The sequence below is a fragment of the Protopterus annectens genome, chromosome 6.part0, assembly GCF_019279795.1.
Source record: "Protopterus annectens isolate FY-2018-M chromosome 6.part0, PAN1.0, whole genome shotgun sequence".
In the NCBI taxonomy this organism is placed as follows: Eukaryota; Metazoa; Chordata; order Ceratodontiformes; family Protopteridae; genus Protopterus; species Protopterus annectens.
Window position 1 is genome coordinate 147,096,461 of NC_056737.1, and position 27,137 is coordinate 147,123,597.

The 27,137-nt window shown below is 44.9% G+C and overlaps 1 protein-coding gene across 1 annotated transcript in view; it reads left to right on the forward strand.

Moving 5' to 3' along the window:
• ARHGAP5 (Rho GTPase activating protein 5) overlaps window positions 1-27,137 on the forward strand; it is a 1,324,990-nt gene that overhangs the window by 289,329 nt on the left and 1,008,524 nt on the right.

Sequence of the window (27,137 nt, forward strand, 5' to 3'; positions counted from 1 at the left end):
AGAGTTTATGCTTGATCAGTTAACTAAAAGCTAACCACTGATGAATCTCTTGATAAGAAATATGTATTAGAAATGGTAAATAACATACAACAGGTTAGTAACCATTCCTTAAAATGTGGCTATGATGCACTGGAGGCTTCATTTAGATCAGCCATGACTGGCACAGTGATAAGAAGGCATGCATGGCTAAAGGAGCAAGCTCTACCGGATCATGTTAAAGCTAAGTTGCTAGATGCTCCTATGGATAAGACAAGTTTGTTTGGTACACCTGCCCAGCAGGTTATGAAGAAAATGGAAGAAAAGGCAAAATCTGTTCAAACGGTTAAAGATTTCTTGCAGGTTCAACCCCAAAGTTTAGCAGGAACTGGCCTGCCAAAATTGGTCCTTTCCTGACTCCACAAGATCTCAAAGGGCAGGAATAGACGTTCCAGAGGCAGAAACCAATCCAGGGAGGTGCCTACAGAGGACGACAGTGGCAAGGTAACAACAGAGGCACAGACACAACCTCTGCCACTACATCAACTCAACCACAGTGACTTAACCCTAAATCCGCCTACCAGGGAACAAATAGCAGCTCCTCTAGGCGGAAAATTAACCTTATTTTCAAAGAACTGGCACTATATAACAAAAGACAAGTGGATTTTACAAACCATAGATCAAGGTTACCGGTTCCACTTCCACACTTTACCAGTCAAAAGAGGAATGCCAAATCTACCTCCAAATCAAAAAACAGAGGCTCTACAACAGATAATGCAGTTAGCAAACATGAGAGCTGTGAAAAGAGTGCCAACAGCAGAGCAAGGAAAGGGGTTCTACTCCAGACTATTCCTAGTTCCAAGAAAGGAAAAAGTTGGAGACCAATTCTCGACCTGTCCGCCTTAAATACATACATCATTGTCCCAAAATTCAAAATGCTGACCCTACAGCAACTTCTTCCCATGCTGGGCAAGGAGTGTTGGCTGGTAACTCTAGATCTCAAGGAGGCATACCTGCACGTCCCCATTCGACCAATCTGCAGAAGATACCTCAGATTTCTTGCAGGATCAGAGCACTATCAATTCTCAGCATTGCCCTTTGGCTTATCTACTGCCCAGAGTATTCACAAAATGCCTGGCATCAGTAATCGCCCATTGCAGACTACAGGAATTCAAATTTACCCATACCTAGACGACTGCCTGCTACAAGGGGACAACAAAAGCAAGCTGACAACAGATTTACAAAGGGTCATTTACTTGCTGCAAGCACTGGGATACACAGTCAATCTACAAAAGTCAAGGCTGATACCATCCCAAACAAGGACATTCTTGGCTGAATTAGACACAGTAAAACAGATGGCATTCCTAACTACAGAAAAACAAAAGAACTCCCTCTTTACTTCTTGGCACTAACAAAACTGAACAAGTTAACAGCAAGAAAAGTACTGCAGGCCTTGGGCTTCATGGCATCATGCATAATCTTGGTTCCACTTGCCAGACTACATATGAGAAAACTACAGTGGTACCTAAAGAATTTATGGTCCCAACACAGACACAGCCTAGAAACAGAAATCCCACTAATTCCATGCTTAAAACAGGAGTTCCTATGGTGGGCTCAGGCATGCCAGTCAAACCCAGGGCTACCCTTTCGCAGATGTCAAGCAAGCCAGACCATCACAACAGACGTTTCAGACCTAGGATGGGGGCCCACATGCTGGACAAATGCGTGCAAGGATTGTGGACACAGGATCAACTTCACCTGCACATCAACCTAAAAGAAATGCTGGCAGTAAAACTGGCAATCCAAAAGTTCAGACCATTTCTCAAAGAGGGCCAGTTGATGATAAGGACAGACAACACCACAGTCATGCGGTACATCAACAAACAGGGAGGCACTCATTCATACCCCCTATGCAGAATGACTTTGGAGCTGTGGACCCTGGCACTCAGCTACAACATCCAGTTACAGGCAATATTTGTACCGGGAAAAGAATACTCTAGCAGACATATTAAGCAGAACCACATCGGATGCCCACGAATGGAAGCTGCACCCGGACATCTTCAAGACCATCTCAAAGAAATGGGGAATGCCTCAGATAGATCTATTTGCATCACCTACCAATCACCAGCTCATAAAATTCTGCACAAGGACATTCCACCCACTAGCATGGAAAGTGGATTTGCTCTCCTTCAGCTGGAAAGGCCTAACAGCATATGCATTCCCACCTCTTCCCTTGATACACAAGGTATTACTAAAAATCAAGGAAGAACGTCCAAGGATAATCCTGATAGCTCCAAACTGGCCAAGACAACACTGGTACCCACTGCTGAGGAGCATGTCTCGAACAATATGTGGCCAATACCCTGATGCCTTTGATGTTAACCCAGAACAACTACAGCATCATACATCCAAACCTAAAAACGTTGCAACTGACTGCATGGAACATCACATAGCAGCAGCTAATCCAGAACTTTCCCAAAGAGTTAGAGACATTATTCTTGAAGCACGCAGACCTTCAACAAGAAGAAACTATGCTGCAAAATGGAAAAGGTTTGTCATTTGGAGTACTGAAAGAGGAAAAGATGTGTCAAACATAGATATGCCTAACATTCTGGAGTACCTAGCGAACTTCTTCATTCAGGCCTGTCCTACTCCTCCATCAAGATACATGCATCAGCTATTTCAGCAGAATACAGCTTTGATCCACCTGTTTTTCTCACCCTTTGCTCAGGCAGTTCCTCAGAGGAATCAAGAATGTAAAACCTCCAAGGAAACCACCATTACCAGCTTGGGACTTAAACTTTGTGCTAGAAAAATTGACACTATCACCCTTTGAACCAGCAGCAACAGCAGACCTACAACACCTGTCATGGAAAACTGCTTTCCTACTGGCAATTACTTCAGCAAGGAGGGTTTCAGAACTACAGGCCTTAATGGCAGTGCAACCCTTCCTAATCTTCCACCAAGATAGAGTGTCCATGAGGACTAATCCTACATTTATGCCTAAGGTGGTATCCAGAGTGTCTTTAAACCAGGCAATCCACCTACCTACCTTCTTTCCCAACCCACAAAACAGAGGGAAAGAATATTGCATACCTTGGATGTACATAGACAGCTACGCTACTACTTGGACAGAACAAAAAGTAGCAGAAAGACTGACCAACTTTTTGTAGCCTATGCAACAGGAAGGGAAGGAAAAGCTATTTCCAAACAGACAATCTCCAAATGGATAGGAAATTGCATACGATTCTGTTACTCCTTCCATGGAAAACCAATTCCACAGAACATAAGACCTCATTCTACAAGGGCAACAGCCACTACCACAGCCTTCTTACGAGGAGTGGCAACCAAAGACATTATTGAGGCTACTTGGACCTCCGTGCATACATTTGCCAAGCATTATAATTTGCCTCTATATTCCAGATCCCGAGCAGGGTTTGCCACTGCTGTACTGCAAGGGATCCTAAACACACCATAATCTAGTTTTATCCTCCTCCCTTGTTGGCTATGGTATTCTACCCAGTTGTTATGACTGCAGATGCATCCATGAAGGACATAGTACAGTTTTGTACCTACCATAAATGTAGATGTCGAACTGGATAGCATCTGCAGTCAGGATTACTCCCTCCTTCCCTCTGTGGTACTCCAAGGGTGTTTACCCTCCTAATAGCTAGCTGGTGGGGGGGAGTCTTTTATGGTGTATTTGTTTGTATATATGTGCATACATGCTTATTTTTGTGTTTACCTCTATCTTTTGGAAACATTGGCATCTATCTAAATTTTAGCCTTCAAGAGGGCTACTGGCATCTGGGGCAAGAAACACTGAGGAAAATGGCGTCGGCTGATGCCTTTATACCCGAAGACCAACAGAGATGACGTCGGGTGAAGTGCGACATCAGCCGAAGCCGGACCCGGACTTTGGAATCCGGCCGACTGAAGGGCTGCCTGACGACAGGACAACCCAGTTGTTATGACTGCAGATGCTATCCAGTTCGGACATCTACATTTATGGTAGGTACAAAATTGTACTTTGTGTACACTTACCATAAATGTAGATGTTCGAGTGTATTCACTATTGCAGTCTGGGTTACCCACCCGCCAGCCCACTTTCTATAACTTTTCTTTCCTTCACTATACTCAAAAGCCTTTGTGGTGTATTTGCTTTTAGCTGAAGGTAAATTTTATGTTTCTAAGGTTCATTTATATATTTACAGTTTATATATATATATTTTCTCCCCATTTGGGGGGGCACCTGACATCTGGGGGCAAGAAAAACTGATTAAAATGGCGTTGGCTGCATGTTTTTATACCCCTGACGTCATGGAAGAGGAGACGGCAACCAACGCAGGACCCAATACTTTGTTGTTCAGGCCGACTGAGTGCAACCTGCCAGCAGATTACCCAAATGTAATGACTGCAGCAGTGAGTACACTCAACATCTACATTTATGGTAAGTGTACACAACTGTACTATATTCAACATGTTGAGAAACAAATGGGGGAGCCCAGATATAGACCTGTTTGCCTCCCCCCAGAACTACCAGTTGGAAAAATTTTGCAGAAGGACTCCCCATTAACAAGCTTGGAAAGTGGATGCCCTGTCCTTCACCTGGAAAAATCCATCAGTTTATGCCTTTCCTCCTCTGCCTCTCTTCTCCAAGGTACTACTAAAGATCAAACAGGACAAACCAAGGAAGATGCTGATTGCACCAGACTGGCCACGCCAACACTGGTATCCCCTCTTGCGCAGTGTCACTGCTGGCACCATGGCATCTGCCTCAGACCCCTACCCTGCTGTCCCAGCAGAAGGGCCAGATTCTGCACCGTCAGCTTCAAACTTTGAACCTAGCAGCCTGGCTAATTACCTGATCTCTCCGTTACCATCCATCAGTAAGTGTTGGATGTCATTCTGAAGGCAAAGAGGCCTAGTACTAGAAAATCTATACTGAAAAATGGAAAAGATTCTGTTCCTGGAACCAAACTCAGGGCATGAGCACAGCAGCGCCCAATTTACCTCAGATTCTTCAGTATTAACTGAGATGCTTCACAAGGGCCTTTCTTTTCCCTCCACCAAAATTCATACCTCAGCCATTTCAGCTCATTACAACACAGAACCACCCCTCTTCTCTCATCCACTGCTCAAGCAGTTTCTCAGAGGGGCCAAAAACTTAAGACCACCCAGGAGAGCCCCTACTCCAGCCTGGGACATTAAGTTTGTATTGGAAAAACTTACTGTACCTCCTTTTCAGCCAGCTGCAATTGCAGAGTTGAAATTCCTTTCTTGGAAGACAGCCTTCCTTTTAGCCATCACTTCAGCAAGAAGGGTGTCTAAATTACAGGCCCTTATGGCAGTGGAGCCTTTCATCATGTTTCATGCAGACAAGGTGTCCCTCAGGACCAATCCCTCCTTCATGCCCAAGGTAGTATCCAGTGTGGCTCTTATTTAGTCCATTCATTTGCCAACCTTCTTTTCTAATCCACAAAACAAGGGGGGGATGGATACTTCACTCCTTGGATGTGCACAGACAACTTAGATTTTACTTGGACAGGACTAAACCTCTCAGGAAATCTGAACAGCTGCTGTTAGCATTTGCTGCAGGGCCAGAGGGGAAGGCCATTTCAAAGCAAACCATTTCTAAATGGCTAGGCCATTGCATTCATTTCTGCTATAAGCACCATGGAAAACCTATCCCACAGGGGTTAAGACCACATTCGACCCGGGCTGCATCTACCTCTACAGCCTTTCTCAGAGATGTCCTTCATGGATGCATCTGCAGTCATAACAAGTGGGTTGTCTGTCGTCAGGCAGCCCTTCAGTCGGCCGGATTCCAAAGTCCGGGTCCGGCTTCGGCTGATGTCGCACTCCACCCGACGTCATCTCTGTTGGTCTTCGGGTATAAAGGCATCAGCCGACGCCATTTTCCTCAGTCTTTCTTGCCGCGTGGCACCCGAAGCAGAAGCTGTTCGCAAGTGCCGGTCGGTCGGATCCAGAGATTACTTCTACCAAATACTACTTCGAAGACTTCTAAAGCTAAGTACCCCGTTGGGGACTCTTTCTTGCCTCAGCCGATGTCAGAAAAAGTTAACAATTGTTTAAACTGTGGGAAACAAATACCTCATAAAGATTTCCACTCTTACTGTCTGCCTTGTTTAGGCCCAGCCCACGACGTAGCAGCCTGTTCGCCTGTGCTTCTTTCAACCGACGAACGCTTAGGCGTCGGAGTTTGCAGAACAGTTTTTCGGTTCTGATTTTGCGTACATTATGCCGACGGATCCTCCGACTACCCAATCTAGCAAAACGCAAAGATAAAGACCGACACCGCGGTCCGTGGTTTCGGCCGAAACCATGGTCAAGCAAATCATGAGTGTCTCGGTTTCGCCGAAACCGAAAACTGAACAAAGTACAGCTGAACCTATTCCTACAACTGAGGCCCTGCTACAACTCTTGAAACGACTTCAGAAACTTTACCCACTACGGTGGTTGACTTATCAGACACCATCCCTTGGATGTTTCTACCCCAGCACGTGGTGCTGCTAGGCCTCCAGCAGCCATGTCCATTAAGGCCTTCGCCAGGGCTAAAGCAGCCAAGACTACTAAAACAGTGCCTGTTAAACCACCCACATCCAGGCCCTCTTCTAGTTCTCAAATGCTTACTTTGGCAGAAGATTTAATTTCTTTAATTAGAGGATCTCAATCTCACCCAGACAGGGCCTCTCAGCCCGCAGAGAAGAGACCTAGGGCAGAGCCCCCCGAGCCAGTGTCCTCTGATGATTCTGCTGATGAATCAGACATAACTGACCAGCCAGAGGCTCCCTTCTCCAATTTTGAAGATTCTGATGCTGAAGAATCCATCCCAGCTGCTTCCCACCAGAAGAATTCTCCTTTGGGGAAACCTTGCATGCCATGCGAGAACAGTTCCAATGGCAGCAACAGGATTTTTCAGACTCCAGAAAAAGACTTAGGACTTTTCTGCACCTCCCACAGCACAGGCCCTTAGCTATACCCCTGTTCTCTCTGTGGTGGATGATGCTTTCAATGATGTTTGCTCCGCTCCAGATTCTTTACCCCAGCCCCTGCCAAACCAGACAGATTTTACAGGGTGCCAGATACTCATCACCACCTTTACAAGGCTCCACTTGCAGACCCAGAAACTATATCCCAGGGCCCCAAGGCAGTAGCCGACCATAGCTAAAACCCTATTCCTTCTGAAAGGGAAGCAAGGTCATTAGACAGATGGGGTACAAAGGTCTACACTTCAGCTACTCTCTCAGCTAGAGCTTTAAACTGTCAGTTTCACATGCTACAATACCAAGAGTTTATGCTGGATCAGTTAACTAAAAACTAACCACTGATGAATCTCTTGATAAGAAATATGTATTAGAGATGGTAAATAACATACAACAGGTTAGCAACCATTCCTTAAAATGTGGCTATGATGCACTGGAGGCTTCATTTAGATCAGCCATGACAGGCACAGTGATAAGAAGGCATGCATGGCTAAAGGAACAAGCTTTACCGGATCATGTTAAAGCTAAGTTGCTAGATGCTCCTATGGACAAGACAAGTTTGTTTGGTACATCTGCCCAGCAGGTTATGAAGAAAATGGAAGAAAAGGCAAAATCTGTTCAAACTGTTAAAGATTTCTTGCAGGTTCAACCCCAAGGTTTAGCAGGAACTGGCCTGCCAAAAATTGGTCCTTTCCTGACTCCACAAAATTTCAAAGGGGCAGGAATAGACTTTCCAGAGGCAGAAACCAATCCAGAGGAGGTGCCTACAGAGGAAGACAGTGGCAAGGTAACAACAGAGGCACAGACACAGCCACTGCCACTACATCAACACAACCACAGTGACTTAACCCTAAATCCGCCTACCAGGGAACAAATAGCAGCTCCTCTAGGCGGAAAGTTAACCTTATTTTCAAAGAACTGGCACTACATAACAAAGGACAAGTGGATTTTACAAACCATAGATCAAGGTTACCGGTTTCACTTCCACACTTTTCCAGTCAAAAGAGGAATGCCAAATCTACCTCCAAATCAAAAACAGAGGCTCTACGCCAGATAATGGAGTTAGCAAACATGAGAGCTGTGGAAAGAGTGCCAACAGCAGAGCAAGGAAAGGGTTCTACTCCAGACTATTCCTAGTTCCAAGAAAGGAAAAAGTTGGAGACCAATTCTCGACCTGTCCACCTTAAATACATACATCATTGTCCCAAAATTCAAAATGCTGACCCTACAGCAACTTCTTCCCATGCTGGGCAAGGAGTCTTGGCTGGTAACTCTAGATCTCAAGGAGGCATACCTGCACGTCCCCATTCGACCAATCTGCAGAAGATACCTCAGATTTCTTGCAGGATCAGAGCACTATCAATTCTCAGCATTGCCTTTGGCTTATCTACTGCGCCCAGAGTATTCACAAAATGCCTGGCATCAGTAATCGCCCATTGCAGACTTCAGGGAATTCAAATTTACCCATACCTGGACGACTGCCTGCTACAAGGGACAACAAAAGCAAGCTGACAACAGATTTACAAAGGGTCATTTACTTGCTACAAGCACTGGGATACACAGTCAATTTACAAAAGTCAAGGCTGATACCATCCCAAACAAGGACATTCTTGGCTGAATTGGACACAGTAAAACAAATGGCATTCCTGACTACAGAAAAACAAAAGAACTCCTCTATACTTCTTGGCACTAACAAAACTGAACAAGTTAACAGCAAGAAAAGTACTGCAGGCCTTGGGCTTCATGGCATCATGCATAATCTTGGTTCCATTTGCCAGATTACATATGAGAAAACTACAGTGGTACCTAAAGAATTTATGGTCCCAACACAGACACAGTCTAGAAACAGAAATCCCACTAATTCCATGCTTAAAACAGGAGTTCCTATGGTGGGCTCAGGCATGCCAGTCAAACCCAGGCCTACCCTTTCGCAGATGTCAAGCAAGCCAGACCATCACAACAGACGCTTCAGACCTAGGATGGGGGCCCACATGCTGGACAAATGCGTGCAAGGATTGTGGACACAGGATCAACTTCAACTGCACATCAACCTAAAAGAAATGCTGGCAGTAAAACTGGCAATCCAAAAGTTCAAACCATTTCTCAAAGAGGCCCAGTTGATGATAAGGACAGACAACACCACAGTCATGTGGTACATCAACAAACAGGGAGGCACTCATTCATACCCCTATGCAGAATGACCTTGGAGCTGTGGACCCTGGCACTCAGCTACAACATCCAGTTACAGGCAATATTTGTACCAGGAAAGACAATACCCTAGCAGACATATTAAGCAGAACCACCGGATGCCCACGAATGGAAGCTTCACCGGACATCTTCAAGACCATCTCAAAGAAATGGGGAATGCCACAGATAGACCTATTCGCATCACCTCTCAATCACCAGCTCAAAAATTCTGCACAAGGACATTCCACCCATTAGCATGGAAAGTGGATTCTCTCTTTCAACTGGAAAGGCCTAACAGCATATGCATTCCGCCTCTTCCTTTGATACACAAGGTACTACTGAAAATCAAGGAAGAACGTCCAAGGATTATCCTGATAGCTCCAAACTGGCCAAGACAACACTGGTACCCACTACTGAGGAGCATGTCTCGAACAATATGTGGACAATTCCCTGATGCCTTTGATGTTAACGCAGAACAACTACAGCATCATACATCCAAACCTAAAAACCTTGCAACTGACTGCATGGAACATCACATAACAGCAGCTATTCCAGAACTTTCCCAAAGAGTTAAAGACATTATTCTTGAAGCACGCAGACCTTCAACAAGAAGGAACTATGCTGGAAAATGGAAAAGGTTTGTCATCTGGAGTACGGAAAGAGGAAAAGATGTGTCAAACATAGATATGCCTAACATTCTGGAGTATCTGGCGAACTTCTTCATTCAGGCCTGTCCTACTCCTCCATCAAGATACATGCATCAGCTATTTCAGCAGAATACAGCTTTGATATACCTGTTTTTTCGCACCCTTTGCTCAGGCAATTCCTCAGAGGAATCAAGAATGTAAAACCTCCAAGGAAACCACCATTACCAGCTTGGGATTTAAACTTTGTGATAGAAAAGTTGACACTAGCACCCTTTGAACCAGCAGCAACAGCAGACCTACAACACCTGTCATGGAAAACTGCTTTCCTACTGGCAATTACTTCAGCAAGGAGGGTTTCAGAACTACAGGCCTTAATGGCAGTGCAACCCTTCCTAATCTTCCACCAAGATAGAGTGTCCATGAGGACTAATCCTACATTTATGCCTAAGGTGGTATCCAGAGTGTCTTTAAACCAGGCAATCCACCTACCTACCTTCTTTCCCAACCCACAAAACAGAGGGAAAGAATACTGCATACCTTGGATGTACATAGACAGCTACGCTACTACTTGGACAGAACAAAAATAGCAGAAAGACTGACCAACTTTTTGTAGCCTATGCAACAGGAAGGGAAGGAAAAGCTATTTCCAAACAGACAATCTCCAAATGGATAGGAAATTGCATACGATTCTGTTACTCCTTCCATGGAAAACAAATTCCACAGAACATAAGACCTCATTCTACAAGGGCAACAGCCACTACCACAGCCTTCTTACGAGGAGTGGCAACCAAAGACATCATTGAGGCGGCTACTTGGACCTCCGTGCATACATTTGCCAAGCATTATAATTTGCCTCTATATTCCAGATCCCGAGCAGGGTTTGCCACTGCTGTACTGCAAGGGATCCTAAACTCACCATAATCTACTTTTATCCTCCTCCCTAGTTGGCTATGGTATTCTACCCACTTGTTATGACTGCAGATGCATCCATGAAGGACATAGTACAGTTTTGTACCTACCATAAATGTAGATGTCCGAACTGGATAGCATCTGCAGTCAGGATTACCCTCCCTCCATCCCTCTGTGGTACTCTAGGGTGTTTACCCTTCTAATAGCTAGCTGTTGGGGGGAAGTCTTTTATGGTGTATTTGTTTGTGTATATGTACATACATGCTTATTGTTGTGTTTACCTCTATCTATTTGGAAACATTGGCATCTATCCAAATTTTAGCCTGCAAGAGGGCTACTGGCATCTGGGGCAAGAAACACTGAGGAAAATGGCGTCGGCTGATGCCTTTATACCCGAAGACCAACAGAGATGACGTCGGGTGGAGTGCGACATCAGCGGCGGACCCGGACTTTGGAATCCGGCCGACTGAAGGGCTGCCTGACGACAGGACAACCCACTTGTTATGACTGCAGATGCTATCCAGTTCGGACATCTACATTTATGGTAGGTACAAAACTGTACTGTATCCCTACCAGGGACATCCTGGAAGCTCCCATCCTTAGCTTTGGAATCTACCCAATTGTGATGACTGCAACAGTGAAACACGAAGAACATAGTACATTTGTGTACACTTACCATAAATGCAGATGTTTGAGTGTATTCACTGTTGCAGTCCTGGATGTTCATCGTGCATACAGCTGCTGTAATCACAGATGGGTTTTCAGCCATCAGGCGGTCCCTCGGTCGGCCGAATTCCAAAGTCTTGGTCCGGCGTCGGTTGTTGTCGCTTACTCTTCTGACGTCAGTGAGACCAGAGTATATAAGACACAGCCGACGCCATGCTCTTCAGTCTTTTTTGCCGCGTGGTGCCCGAAGCAGAAGCAGTTCGCAAGTGCCGGTCGGCCAGCTCCTGAATTACGAAACAATTGGAAACCGAAGTCTTCATTAAAGCTAAGTACCCCGTTGGGGAAACTTTTCTTGCCTCAGACCGATGTCAGAAAAAGTTAATAATTGTATTTCTTGTGGGAAGCAAATACCGCATAAGGATTTCCATTCCCTCTGCATACCTTGTTTGGGCCCAGACCACGACGTCTCGGGCTGTCGCTTTTGCGCTACCTTCAATAAACGCACTATTAAGCATCGGGCGGAGTTCGCCCAACACTACTTTGGTAAAGCTTTTGATTATAAAATGTCGTCGGACACTCCGACTACCGTTTTGTCCAAAAAACGCAAGGAAAAGGACCGACACGCGAGGCCCGCTGTCCCCACGCCAAAACAGGCTACACGTGGTCCGGTTCTCAGCGAGACGCCTTTGCAGTCCATGACTACCGACGACACTCCTTTGGCGGTGTCTTCTGTACCCGAGACCGCTGGGTCCTCGGCCCATTCCCAGACTACTACCGAAGCCCCTGCTAATGTAGAGCCTACTAATGTGGACAGGTCCACCTCCACCCATGGTGTATTTAGGCCCTCATCTTCTTTTTCAATTAAGGCCTTTACTAAATCCAAAGCAGCCAGGCATCCCACGAGGCCTGTTGCACAGGGCCCATCTTCAGGACCCATGCCTAAAAAACAGATGCTAAAATGGCTGAGGATTTAATTACTCTTATCAGAGGTTCTCATCCCCTCCTGACAAGAGGCCCAGAGTGGAGGAAGATTCTCCTCTTCTGATCAGGGATCCATTTTATCAGAACATTCTGATGCAGAGGAACACTCTTATTCTCCTTTTGAGGATTCGGATGCAGAACAGTCCATTCCTTCGGTATCCCCTCCTGAGATTTTTCCTTTGGGGAAACCTTGCACACCTTGAGGGAACACTTCCATTGGGAAGGCCAAGACTTTTCAGATTCCAAGAAAAGACTTAGGGAATTTCTTTGGTTACCTCAACACAGACCTCTGGCTATACCCCCTGTTTTGGACATACTGGATGATGTCTATTCAGAGGCTTGTCTTAACCCTGATTCTCTGCCTCCTGCACCAGTCAAACCTGATAGGTATTACAGAGTACCCAGTTCTCACCAATTTCTCTTCAAAAGCCATAATGCTGACCCTGAAACCATTTCACAAGGCCCCAAGGGATTGAAGGCCTCCACTGCCAAGAATCCACTTCCTGCAGAAAGGGAATCCAGATCTTTAGAAAGGTGGGGTAAAAAGGTATATACCTCGGCCACCCTAGCCATGAGGGCCTTAAACTGTCAGTTTCATATGATTAAATATCAACAGTACCTGTTATCACAATTAAGGAACAAAATGTCTCAACCTGAACAACCAGATTTAAAAGAGTTACAGGATATGATGCATAGTGCGGAGCAAGTGGGTAAACACACCTTACAATGTGGTTATGATGCCCTAGAGGCTTCCAGTAGAGCTGCTACAGGATCAGTCATTCGCAGACATGCCTGGCTTAGGGAACAAAATTTGCCTGATCATGTGAAAGCTAAACTTCTAGATGCTCCTTTACAAAAGGATGTACTATTTGGTACTAATGCTGAGGAGATACTAAGGAAAATGGAAGAAAAAGCAAAATCTATGCAAACTGTCAAAGCTTTCTTACAGGTCCAACCACCACGTTTTAGCAGAAATTGGCCTTCAAAAAACTGGTCCTTTCCAGCCACTGACAAGCCCCAAAGAGGTAGATACAGACGCACAAGGGGCAGAGGGCAATCTCAAGGATCGTACAGAGGCAGACAGTGGCAAACTCCAGCACCAAGAGGTGGTGAAGACAGTGCACAACAATACAGGAAGCAAACTCAATGACTCCCTCATTTCCATGCCAAGCAGGGCTCAGCTGGCAGCACCTTTGGGAGGGAAACTAGCATTATTTGCAAGCAATTGGACAAATTGTCACAACAGACAAATGGATACTGGACATTATAAACAGAGGCTACAAATTTCAATTTCACACTCTTCCAAAAATGAGAGGCATGCCAAACCTGCCACAAAATCAAAGGGCAGAGGCACAACTGCAAATTTCAAAACTCATAAACATGAGAGCTATTCAAAAGGTACCTACGCACCAACAAGGTCAAGGTTTTTATTCAAGACTTTTTCTGGTACCAAGGAAAGGAACCGACTGGAGACCCATTTTGGACTTATCCATCCTAAACACATTTCTACTCGTACCAAAATTCAAGATGCTCACATTACAGCAACTTCTTCCCATGCCTGGGCAAGGAGTTTTGGCTGGTAACATTGGACCTCAAGGAGGCATACCTGCATGTCCCAATCAGACAAAGCTGCAGAAGATACCTCAGATTTCTTGCAGGTTCAATCCACTATCAATTCTCTGCATTGCCCTTTGGCTTATCTACTGCGCCCAGAGTATTCACAAAGTGCCTGGCATCAGTGATTGCTACTGCAGACTTCAAGGGATACAATTTTACCCTTATCTGGACGACTGCCTGATCCAAGTGGACAGCAAACACATACTTCTGGAACATCTGGCATATGTGACACTGTTACTGCTTTCTCTGGGATATACAATCAACAAAGAGAAATCAAGGCTAACACCATCTCAGAAAATAACCTTCCTGGGTGCCAACTTGGACACAAACACCCAGATGGCATATCTTACGCCAGAAAAACAGGGGCAACTATCTCAGTACTTCAAAATACTAGCAAAAAGTACCAGGCTTACTGCAAGGAAAATCCTGCAGGCTCTGGGATTCATGGCATCTTGCATTCTTCTAATCCCATGTGCAAAGCTGCATATGAGGAAACTTCAATGGTACCTAAAAAATCTATGGTCTCAACACAGTCACAGTTTGGAAACAATTATACCAATAATTCCATGTTTGCAAAAGGAATTTCTATGGTGGGCCCAAGCATGTCAAGTAAACACAGGCCTTCCATTCTGCAAGCCTCAAGCAAAACAAGTCATAACCACAGATGCCTCAGATTACGCCTGGGGGCGCACATGAAGGACAGGTGCATTCAGGGCAGATGGTCCCAAAAGGAAAAGCACCTTCACATCAATCAAAAAGAGATGCTAGCAGTAATAAATGCAATTACAGCTTTCAAGGATTTCCTGCATCCAGGACAATTACTGATAAGAACAGACAACACCACAGTAATGTGGTACATAAACAAACCAGGAGGAACACATTCATACCCCTTGTGCAGACTAGCCATGACTCTTTGGAACTTGGCTTTGGAAAGACAAATCTAACTTCAAGCACAGTACTTGCCAGGATTGGAAAACACACTGGCAGACAATCTAAGCAGAAATATGACAGATCCACATGAATGGAAGTTACATCCTCAGGTGTTTACAGAAATAATCCAAGCGTGGGGGAGGCCAGACATAGATCTTTTTGCCTCCCACAGGAATCATCAATTGGAAAAGTTTTGTTCAAGGACCTTTCATCCAAAGGCCTGGAGAGTGGACGCCCTTTCATTCAGTTGGACAGCATGGACAGTTTACGCATTCCCACCTCTGCCTCTTCTGCCCAAGGTGCTTTTGAAAGCAAGAACAGACAAACCGAGGATGATACTGATTGCTCCAGATTGGCCAAGGCAACACTGGTATCCACTCCTGAGGAGCCTAACACATACTCCTCCCTGGTCCCTGCCTCTAATGCCTCTTCTACTGACTCAGCACAGCTACAAAACTCTTCACAGTCAGCTGAAAACACTCAATCTCGCTGCATGGAAAATTCCTTAACACCACAACAGACCCTACTCTCCAAGGAGGTGCAGGATGTCATTTTGGAGGCCAGAAGGCCATCTACTAGAAAAGCTTACTCCAAAATGGAAGCGGTTTTGCTCTTGGAATGAGAAAAGAGGCCAGGACCCTAGAAAACTGAACTTGCCTCAGGTATTACAGTATCTAGCTGAGCTGCTGAACAGTGGACTTTCCTTCTCCTCCATAAAAATACATGCCTCAGCCATTTCTGCAGAATTCAACACGGATCCCCCTTTATTTTCTCACCCACTCTTACGACAGTTCCTCAGAGGGGCTAAGAATATAAGACCTCCAAGGAAGCAACCAATACCAGCCTGGGACCTTAATTACATACTAGAAAAATTAACATTGCCTCCTTTTGAACCAGCTGCCTCAACAGATTTGCAATATTTGTCCTGGAAAACAGCCTTCCTTCTGGCCATCACTTCAGCTCATAGGGTTTCTGAACTACACGCCCTCATGGCGGTGCAGCCCTTCCTCATTTTTCTTCAGGACAGGTTTTCCCTTCGTACCAACCCATCATTTATGCCAAAAGTGGTATCCAGGGTAGCCTTAAATCAAGCCATACACCTCCCTACCTTTTACCCCAATCCTCAAAACAAAGGGGAAAGGCTGCTACACTCTTTAGACATCCATAGGCAGCTACGTTATTATTTGGACAGAACAAAGTCCTTCAGGAAATCAGAACAACTTTTTGTGTCCTATGCTGTAGGGGCTCAAGGGAAACCAGTTACAAAACAGACTATTTCCAAGTGGATTGGCCACTGCATACGGTTTTGTTATTCCTATCATGGGAAATCTGTTCCTACAGGTATCAGATCACACTCCACCAGGGCCACAGCTACCTCTACAGCCTTCCTCAGAGGAGTTCCTACCAAAGATATTTTGGAGGCAGCCACTTGGAGTTCTGTACATACCTTCACAAAACACTACCACCTGCCTCTATATTCCAGAACAAGAGCAGGCTTTGCCACTGCTGTTTCTGGCTCAACCCAGATGTCCTTCAAGGATGCATCTGCATTCCTTACAAATGGGTTGTCCTGTCGTCAGGCAGCCCTTCGGTCGGCCGGATTCCAAAGTCTGGGTCTGGCCTCGGCTGGTGTCGCACTTCACCCGACGTCATAGCTGCAGTTATTCGGGTATAAAGGCATCAGCCGACGCCATCTTCCTCAGTCTTTCTTGCCGCGTGGCGCCCGAAGCAGAAGCTGTTCGCAAGTGCCGGTCGGTCAGAACCAGAGAATACTATCAAAGACTTCTAAAAAGCTAAGTACCCCATTGGGGACTTTTTCTTGCCTCAGCCGATGTCAGAAAAAGTGAATAACTGTTTAACTTGTGGGAAACAAATACCTCATAAAGATTTCCACTCTTACTGCTTACCTTGTCTAGGCCCAGACCACGACGTCGCAGCTTGTCTAGCCTGTGCTTCTTTAACCGGACGCTTAGACGTCGGTCGGAATTTGCTGAGGAGTTTTTCGGCTCCGATTTTGCTTATATTATGCCGTCGGATCCTCCGACTTCGCAAATATCTAAAAGCGCAGAAAAGGACCGACACTCGCGGTCCGCGGTTTCGGCCGAAACCACGGTTAAGCCAACCGCGAGTGTCTCGGTTTCGGCTGAAACCGAGCAAGCGGTTCTTCCTTCAGCCGAAAACTTACCTTCTACCGAGGCCTCTTCCAACCTCGTGGAATCTGCTTCTGAAATCCTACCTGCTGTTGCAGTTTCTCAGGAATTATCAGACACTATTCCCTTGGATATTTCAACCCCTGCACGTGGAGCTGCTAGGCCACCTGCAGCCATGTCCATTAAGGCCTTTGCCAGGGCTAAAGCAGCTAAAGCTACTAAATCTGTGCCTGCTAAGACCCCCTCTCACAGGCCTAGCTCTAGTTCACAAATGCTTAGTTTAGCAGAGGATCTCATTTCTTTAATCCGAGGATCCCAACCTCAACCAGACAGGGCCTCTCACCCGCCTCCAGAGAAGAGGCCTAGAGCAGAGCCCCCTGAGCCAGTGTCTACAGATGATTCCTCTGATAATTCAAATGATACAGACCCTCCGGAGGCTCCTTACTCCCCTTATGAAGACTCTGATGCTGAAGAGTCCATCCCCACTGCCTCTCCGCCTGAGGAATTTTCTTTTGGGGAAACCTTGCATGCTATGAGGGAACAATTTCAGTGGCAGGGCCAGGATTTTTCAGATTCCAGAAAAAGACTTAGAACTTTTCTGCATTTACCACAACATAGGCCTTTAGCCATACCTCCAGTTCTGTCTGTTGTAGATGATGCATTTGATGATGCTTGTACTGCTCCTGATTCTCTACCTCCGGCCCCTGCTAAGCCCGATAGATACTACAGGGTCCCGGACACACATTACCACTTGTATAAGGCTCCTTTTGCAGATCCAGAGACTATCTCCCAAGGACCTAAGGCTGTAGCAGCTACCTCTGCCAAAACCCCTCCCTCTGAAAGGGAATCCAGATCCTTAGAGATGGGGTAAAAAAGTTTACACTTCTGCTACTCTTTCAGCTAGGGCCTTGAACTGTCAATTTCACATGATACAGTATCAAGAATTTATGCTAGAAAAACTGTCCTCGGATGAAACAGTAGACAAAAAATATGTGCAGGAAATGGTACATAACATTCAACAAGTCAGTAACCATTCCTTAAAATGTGGCTATGATGCACTGGAGGCTTCCTTTAGATCAGCCATGACTGGCGCAGTTATCAGAAGGCATGCATGGTTAAAAGAACAGGCCTTACCAGACCATGTCAAATCAAAACTATTAGATGCTCCTATGGATAAGATCAATTTGTTTGGCTCTCCTGCACAACAAGTGCTGAAGAAGATGGAAGAGAAGGAAAAATCTGTCCAAACAGTGAAAGATTTCTTACAGGTCCAACCTCCGAGGTTTAGCAGGAATTGGCCCTCCAAGAATTGGTCCTTTCCAGACTCCTACAGAACTCAGAGAGGCAGGAATAGGCGTTCAAGAGGCAGAAGCCAATCCAGGGGTGCCTACAGGGGACGCCAGTGGCAGGGCAACAACCAGCGAGGCACAGCCACAGACACAGCCACCACCACAACTACAGGTCAATCACAGTGATTTGGCTCTGGCACCGCCTACCAGGGAACAACTACAAGCACCCTTAGGCGGGAAGCTAGCCTTATTTTCAACAAACTGGCATTACATCACAAGAGACAAGTGGATTTTGCAGACAATAGACCAAGGTTACAGGTTTCACTTCCATACTCTACCAGGGAAGAGGAATGCCAAACCTACCTCCAAATCAAAAGACAGAAGCTCTAAAACAAATATCTCAGTTATTAAGGATGAGAGCTGTAGAAAAGGTACAATCTATGGAGCAAGGAAAGGGATTTTACTCCAGACTCTTCCTGGTACCAAGAAAAGAGAGCAAATGGAGACCTATTCTCGACCTGTCCGCTTTAAACACATTCCTCATTGTTCCAAAATTCAAAATGCTGACTCTACAGCAGCTTCTTCCCATGCTGGGCAAGGAGTCTTGGCTGGTAACTCTAGATCTCAAGGAGGCATACCTGCACGTCCCCATACGACCAAATTGCAGAAGATACCTCAGATTTCTTGCAGGATCAGAGCATTATCAATTCTCAGCATTGCCCTTTGGCTTATCTACTGCCCAGAGTGTTCACGAAATGCCTGGCATCAGTAATTGCTCATTGCAGGCTTCAGGGAATCCAAATCTACCCTTACCTGGACGACTGCCTGATAAAAGCGGACAACAAAAACAAGCTAGCAGAAGACTTGCAAAGGGTCATTTACCTGCTACAAGCCCTGGGATATACAGTCAATATAAAAAAGTCAAGGCTGATACCATCCCAAAGGATAACCTTTTGGGTGCAGAGCTAGACACATCAAAACAAATGGCATTCCTAACAGTAGAAAAACAGAAGCAACTACCTCTCTACTTTTTGGCATTAACAAAACAGGACCAGCTAACAGCAAGAAAAGTCCTGCAAGCCTTGGGCTTCATGGCATCCTGCATAATATTGGTTCCACATGCCAGACTGCACATGAGAAAATTACAGTGGTACCTAAGGAATTTATGGTCTCAACACCAGCACAGCCTAGAAACTCAAATTCCAATAATTCCATGCCTGAAACAAGAATTCCTATGGTGGGCTCAGGCCTGTCAGGCAAACACAGGATTGCCCTTCCACAACACTCAGCCAAGCCAAACCATCACGACGGAAGCCTCAGACCTCGGTTGGGGGACCCACATGCTGGACAAGTGCATTCAAGGTTTATGGACTCCAGACCAGCTGCACCTACACATAAACCTAAAGGAAATGCTGGCAGTAAAACTGGCAATTCAGACCATTTCTACGACAAGGCCAATTGATGATAAGGACAGACAACACCACAGTTATGTGGTACATCAACAAACAGGGAGGCACACATTCGTACCCTCTATGCCGGATGGCACTGGACCTCTGGAATGTGGCCCTGAGCTACAACATACAGTTACAAGCAGTTTTTGTACCAGGAAAAGAAAACATTCTAGCAGACAGATTAAGCAGGACTACCACGGATGCCCACGAATGGATGCTGCATCCGGACATCTTCAAAACCATTACAAGAAAATGGGGACTCCCAGAAATAGACTTATTTGCATCCCCACACAATCACCAGCTACAGAAATTCTGCACAAGGACGTACCACCCACTTGCTTGGAAGGTGGACTCCCTCTCTTTCAGCTGGAAAAACCTGGCAGCATATGCATTCCCACCACTTCCTTTGATGCACAAGGTGTTATTGAAGATCAAAGAGGACCGTCCAAGGATCATTCTGATAGCTCCAGACTGGCCAAGACAACATTGGTACCCATTACTGAGGAGCATGTCTTGGGAACAAATGTGGCCCTTACCCCTGGTTCCATTGCTGTTAACACAGAACAACTACAACATCCTGCATCCAAACCTGAAAACGCTGCAGCTGACTGCCTGGAACATTGCATAAGGCCAATTAACCCAAATTTATCCCAAAGGGTTAAAGACATTATCCTGGAGGCTCGCAGACCCTCAACAAGGAAAAATTATTCGGCAAAATGGAAAAGATACCTCATTTGGAGTACTACAAAAGGAGAAGATGTGTCACTGGTAAACATAGCCAACATCCTGGAATACTTGGCAGAGCTCTTTCACAAAGGCCTGTCCTATTCTTCCATTAAGATTCATGCATCAGCTATTTCAGCAGAGTACGACTTGGATCCTCCAGTCTTCTCACATCCCCTACTCAGGCAGTTTCTCAGAGGAATTAAAAATGTAAAACCTCCTAGGAAACCACCATTACCAGCATGGGACTTGAACTTTGTGCTAGAAAAATTGACACTCCCTCCTTTCGAACCAGCAGCAACAGCAGAATTACAATATTTATCATGGAAAACTGCTTTCCTACTGGCAATCACTTCAGCAAGAAGGGTATCTGAGCTACAGGCATTAATGGCAGTACAACCTTTCCTGATCTTCCATCAAGATAGAGTGTCCATGAGAACAAATCCTACTTTTATGCCTAAGGTGGTCTCCAGAGTATCTTTAAATCAGGCTATCCACCTACCTACATTCTTCCCCAACCCACAGAACAGGGGAGAAAGACTGTTGCATACCTTGGATGTACATAGACAATTACGCTACTACCTGGCCAGGACCAAGGGCAATAGAAAAACTGACCAGCTTCTGGTAGCATATGCAACAGGAATGGAAGGAAAAGCAATTTCAAACAGACTATTTCAAAGTGGATAGGAAATTGTATCAGATTTTGTTACTCCTACCATGGAAAGAAAACTCCAGAAAACATCAGGCCTCACTCTACAAGGGCTACAGCCACTACCACAGCTTTCCTACGAGGAGTGGCTACCAAGGACATTTTAGAGGCTGCTACTTGGAGCTCCGTGCATACATTTGCCAAGCATTATAATTTACCTTTATACTCTAGATCCCGAGCAGGTTTTGCCACTGCTGTTTTGCAAGGGATCTTAACTACACCATAACTTCCTTTTTCCTCCTCCCCCAGTTTGGCTATGGTATTCTACCCATTTGTAAGGACTGCAGATGCATCCTTGAAGGACATAGTACAGTTTTGTACCTACCATAAATGTAGATGTCCGATAGGAATGCATCTGCAGTCAGGATTACCCTCCCACCCTTCCCCTCTGTGGTACTCCTAGGGTATTTGCCCATCTTATAGCTAGCTGGGGGAATCTATTATGGTGAATTTGTTTGTATATATGTACATACATGCTTATTTTTTGTGTCTGCTCTCTACTATTTAGAATCGTTGGCATTTATCCAAATTTAGCCTTCCTAGAGGGCACCTGGCATCTGGGGCAAGAAACACTGAGGAAGATGGTGTCGGCTGATGCCTTTATACCCGAATAACTGCAGCTATGACGTCGGGTGAAGTGCGACACCAGCCGAGGCCAGACCCAGACTTTGGAATCCGGCCGACCGAAGGGCTGCCTGACGACAGGACAACCCATTTGTAAGGACTGCAGATGCATTCCTATCGGACATCTACATTTATGGTAGGTACAAAACTGTACTTTCCTCCTAGTACCTACCACCCTATGCATAGCTTTGGGATTCTACCCATCTGTGATTACTGCAGCTGTATGCACGATGAACATAGTACAGTTTTGTACCTACCATAAAAGTAGATGTTTGAGTGCTAATACAGCTGCAGTACAGGTTTCCCTCCCTCCTTCCCCACTTGGTAAAGGCATGGGGCCTAACAACCTCTTCATACTACCTGACTGGGTTATCCTGCTATGTTTTATTTGCTTACTTCCACTGATTTTGGTTTATATTGCATTGCTTGTATATGTGGATAAGCATTATTTATGTATTGCCTTCCTTTTGGGGGCACCTGACATCTGGGGCAAGAAAGACTGAAGAGCATGGCGTCGGCTGTGTCTTATATACTCTGGTCTCACTGACGTCAGAAGAGTAAGCGACGACAACCGATGCCGGACCAAGACTTTGGAATTCGGCCGACCGAGGGACCGCCTGACGGCTGAAAACCCATCTGTGATTACTGCAGCTGTATTAGCACTCGAACATCTACATTTATGGTAGGTACAAAACTGTACTTTACCCTCCCTCCAGCCCCCTGACTTCTTTTGGCTATATCTCTATTCCTTTTTTACTATGCTTAAAAGCTTTTTGGTGTATTTGTTTTTTTTTGTTGGAGGTATAACCTTGTATGTATATTTAATTGCTTCCCATTAGGGCCGCACCTGGCATCTGGGGCAAGAAAAACTGATGTAATGGCATTGGCCCTGCATCCTTTATACCCCCGACTACCTGACGTCATGGAAGATGAGACAGCAACTGACGCAGGACCCAAGACTTTGATAATCAGGCCGACTGAGGGCTACTGCAAGCAGATGACCCCAAATGTGATGATTGCAACAGTGAATACACTCTGACATCTACATTTGTGGCAAGTGTGCACAACTGTACTTTCTAAGACACCAGATTTCATATCTTCTAAGAAAGAAAAAAGTTCAAGCAAAGATGGTCCTAAAAACCTTGGGAATCCTGGCAGCAACAATAGTTCTGATCCCCCTAGCACATCTGCATATGAGAATTCTCTACTGGCTGCTGTCCATTTAGTGGTTGATGCAAGAATTGTCTGTCTCCGAAGATAATACAAACTTGCAAGAAGGACCTTCGTTCGTGGCTTTACTCCACTCAAATGACTATAGGTTGACCAATTGTTCTTCCACAGCCAGTGACCACGGACGTCTCTCAGGGTGGGGGGGGGGTATTATCTGGGCAAGACAGTCCAAGGCACCTGGCAGGATCACAAGACCCACTTGCACATCAATGTCCTAGAGATGAGAGCGGCGCTCCTAGCATTGCAAGCATTCCAGGACTGTCTTCCGCTGGGAACTATTGCAATACAGACAGACAACATGTCAGTTGTATAGTACATAAGCAAACAAGGAGGAACTAGGTCTTACCCCCCTTTGACGAGAGGCCCTGAGAGTGTGGCAGTGGGCGACCTTCTCCCACCGTTTTTTTGATGGCAACGCACATCCGGGGAAATCCAATGTGATAGTGGACAGACTCAGCAGAGCGATTCTGATGCCTAACCAGTGGTCCCTAAAACACAAAGTGGCAGAAAAGATTTTCCGCAAATGGGGCCAGCCTTGCTGCGACCTTCTTGCCGACATCCACGAATGCCAAATGCAGCAGCTACTTTGCCCTAATTCCCTTTCCAGGGGAGTCACCAAGGGATGCACTTGTTCAGGATTGGCCCTCTGATCTCCTCTACGGCTTTCCTCCCTTACCCAGAGGACTTCAGAAAGCCAATTTCTTGGGAAGGGACTTGATACTCATTGCCCCATACTGGCCTCGTCAAATCTGGTTCTCTTTCCTATGGCTTCATCTTCGGGAGGAGCCTTGGATTCTATACCTGGTTCCAGACCTATTGACGCATGCGTCAGGAAAGCTCCACCCATCCCTTCAGACCCGCAAATTGACAACTTGGCTGCGCCGATTCCAGCAATAGCCAGGTTTCCTAATCTCTCTTCTTCAGTTAAACACATACTAATTTCTTCTCATAAGGCTTCAACAAGAAAGATATGTAATAGCAAATGGAAAATATTCTCCTTATGGGCTTCTTATAACCACATTGATCTCTTTTCTGCCCCAATTAATTCCATTCTAGAGTTCCTAGCAAAACTACCATTAGAGTCCAGCGTCTCCAATTTTCATATAGGTGAACATTGTCTCATAGACTATGCAAAGCATTTCTTAAAGGTACTTTTAAGACCACCTATCAGAGACCCTCCAGCACCATGGGACTTAAATTTCATCCTATTTTGTCTTCCCCCTTTTGAGCCAGCATCATCTTGTGAACTAGTTTTTGACCTGGGAAAATATTCTCTTGATAGCAATCACCTCTACTAGAAGAGTGTCAGAGTTGTAAGCCTTGTCTGTAAAGCCCCCCTACTTGCTTTTCCATAGGGACAGGGTGTCCTTACGAACAAACCCTTCTTTTTTGCCCAAAGTATCTAAGGAGTAAAATTTGAACCAAACTGTAGAACTGCCAGTCTTCTTCCCAAATTACAAAAACAAGGCAGAATACATGTTGCATCAACTGGATGTGCATAGACAGTTCTGTTTTTACTTACACAGGACTAAAGGGTTTAGGAAGTCTGACCAGCTATTTATTGCCTTTTCAGATTCAAAGAAAGGTACCCCTGTCTCTAAGGTAACACTTTCAAAATAGCTTTCGGGAGGGTGGCCTAATGGTTAAGGTGTATGCCTTACAAACACAAAGTGCAGGGTTTGAGTCTCACAAGGGATAATTGGCTAGGCTTAAAATGGCTTGCAAGGGCAGTTAGCCTAGTACTAACCTATGAACCTATAACTTTTATCTATAAGTCTCAAAATAGAGATTTCCCCAGAAGAGTTAAAGCCCACTTTGCAAGAGCTATTGCAACCTCTTCAGCATTTCTGGCTAATTTACCAATTGATACCATATATGCTGCAGCAGCATGGGTAAAACCACATACCTTTATCACTCATTACAAAGTCGATTTGACCTCCAGGAACAGGCCTCTTTTGGTTCCATGATTCTGAGGAATATTCTCCCTTGAGCCACCCAAAAAGAGAGGTGCTAGGGATGCTGTCCCAACCTAGTAAGAATGAAGACGAGATGGGACAACATCACATAAAGAAGTTATGTACTCACCATAACATTCAGTGTGTGTTGTCCATCTTCGCCATCATTCTTGCATCCCACTCTCCTTTCCTCTACCCTTTTTACTTCTGAAAGACCATGTCGGTACAGTTGGATTACCTTAATCTCTGACCTTCTTCATCTAACTCTGAGTTGTTTCTGTGATACACTCGTACTATTATTGTAAGAGCAAAAAAGATCTCGGGGAGGGTTCTAGTGCATTCTGGGATAGGGTTTACCACGAGCTTGCAGAAGACCCTCAAGCTTGAATATAAAGGCCGAGAAGGATCTGAGGATCGGATCTGAACCCAACCTATTAAGAATGAAGGCGAAGATGGACAACACACATGGAACGTTATGGTGAATACATCACTTCTTTTTTTCAGCATTGCTGCAATTGTTTTGTAACAGTAGTCTGACTTTTTTTTTTTTTTTTTTTAAACCCACAAAAAAAAAAAAAAAAAAAGGCTTTATTTATATCCAAGAGTAATCAAAATCATGTGTAGCCAAAACAAAATTTTGTGCATCAACTCAGTTCTTGAAATTACAAAGGAAAGGGAAACCAAACATACAAAAAAATACATGCAGATGAATAAACATAATTAACAAATGCAATACTACTTCCAGTACACACAAGAAAGAGCAGACATTTACCAACACTTGTATACGAAAATAATGCCCTCCCCTGAGTTAAATTAACAACCCTGTTTAAAGTAATATAAAACACAGTACAGATTGAACAATGCCCAAGTTATTTGTCTAATGAGTGGGTTAAATAATACTGACTATGGATATAAAGTATTGTACTTGGAATATTGCACAAATAAAAATTGACTTGTGTGTTCAGACCCCTGGGACTTGGTGCCTGAGTTCAGAAGTCTAATGACTGTAGGGTAGAAACTGTTATTGAATTTTGTAGTTCTGTAGTGGATGCTGCAATATCTCCTGCCTAATGCCAGATTTTTAAACAGTCTATGCGCGGGATGCATGTTGTCCTGTATTATTTTGGTGGCCTTTCGGATGCTTCTTGAAGAATAAAGATTTAGCAATGGGAGACCGAAACCTGTTTGTCTTTGTAACCCTCACCACTCTTCGTAGCACCTTCCTTTCTGTAACTGTGCAGCTTCCAAACCACACTGTGAAGTTGCAGGTGAGGATGCTTTCTCTATTGCACCTCTGTAGAAGGTGAAGAGAATGAGGTGGAAGCTTAGCTTTTTTCAGCCTTCTTAAAAAGTGGAGGCATTGGTGCACTTTCTTGACCAGTTGGCTGGTGTTTTCCAACCACAAGAGATCCTCTGATAATGTGTACATTCAGGAATTTCATACTCTTAACCCTCTCCACACTCTCACCATTGATCCTGAGCACCGGGTAGTTTGTTCTCCTTTTCCTGAAATCAGTGATAATCTTTTTGGTCTTGCTTACATTCAGGTCTAGGTTGTTCCCCTCACACCAACTGGTCAGGGATGCCAGCTGCTCTCTGTACACCTTTTTATCTTCCTTTGTGATGAGCCCCATGACTGTGATGTAATCAGCAAACTTGATGGTATGGTTGGACTTGTGCGTAGCATAGCAGTCGTGGGCCAGGATGGTGAACACATCCTTGTGGAACCCTTGTGTTAATCATGATAATGATAATAACGATGTTGTTGCTATACTTTCATGAACTAATAGCTGTAGTCTCACCTCTAAAATCATTTAGTAGCAGTCAAATAAAGATTGTGTTTCTGACAGTTTATTTTCTGTGGTGCACTGCAACAATGTATTTGTAAATTGACCCTCATTTTAAGGATTAAGTAATTTAAACTGGTCCAGAATCACTGCTGTAACTTCAAAAAGGCATAGTTAAAAAGTAAAAGGCAGATCTTGGCACACATTTAAATAGAATAAACTAAATAAAATAAAGGAAACCTGCACAAATTAATGCTGTAATATTTTGCATGCAAGAACGTCATACAGCCAGATAGGTT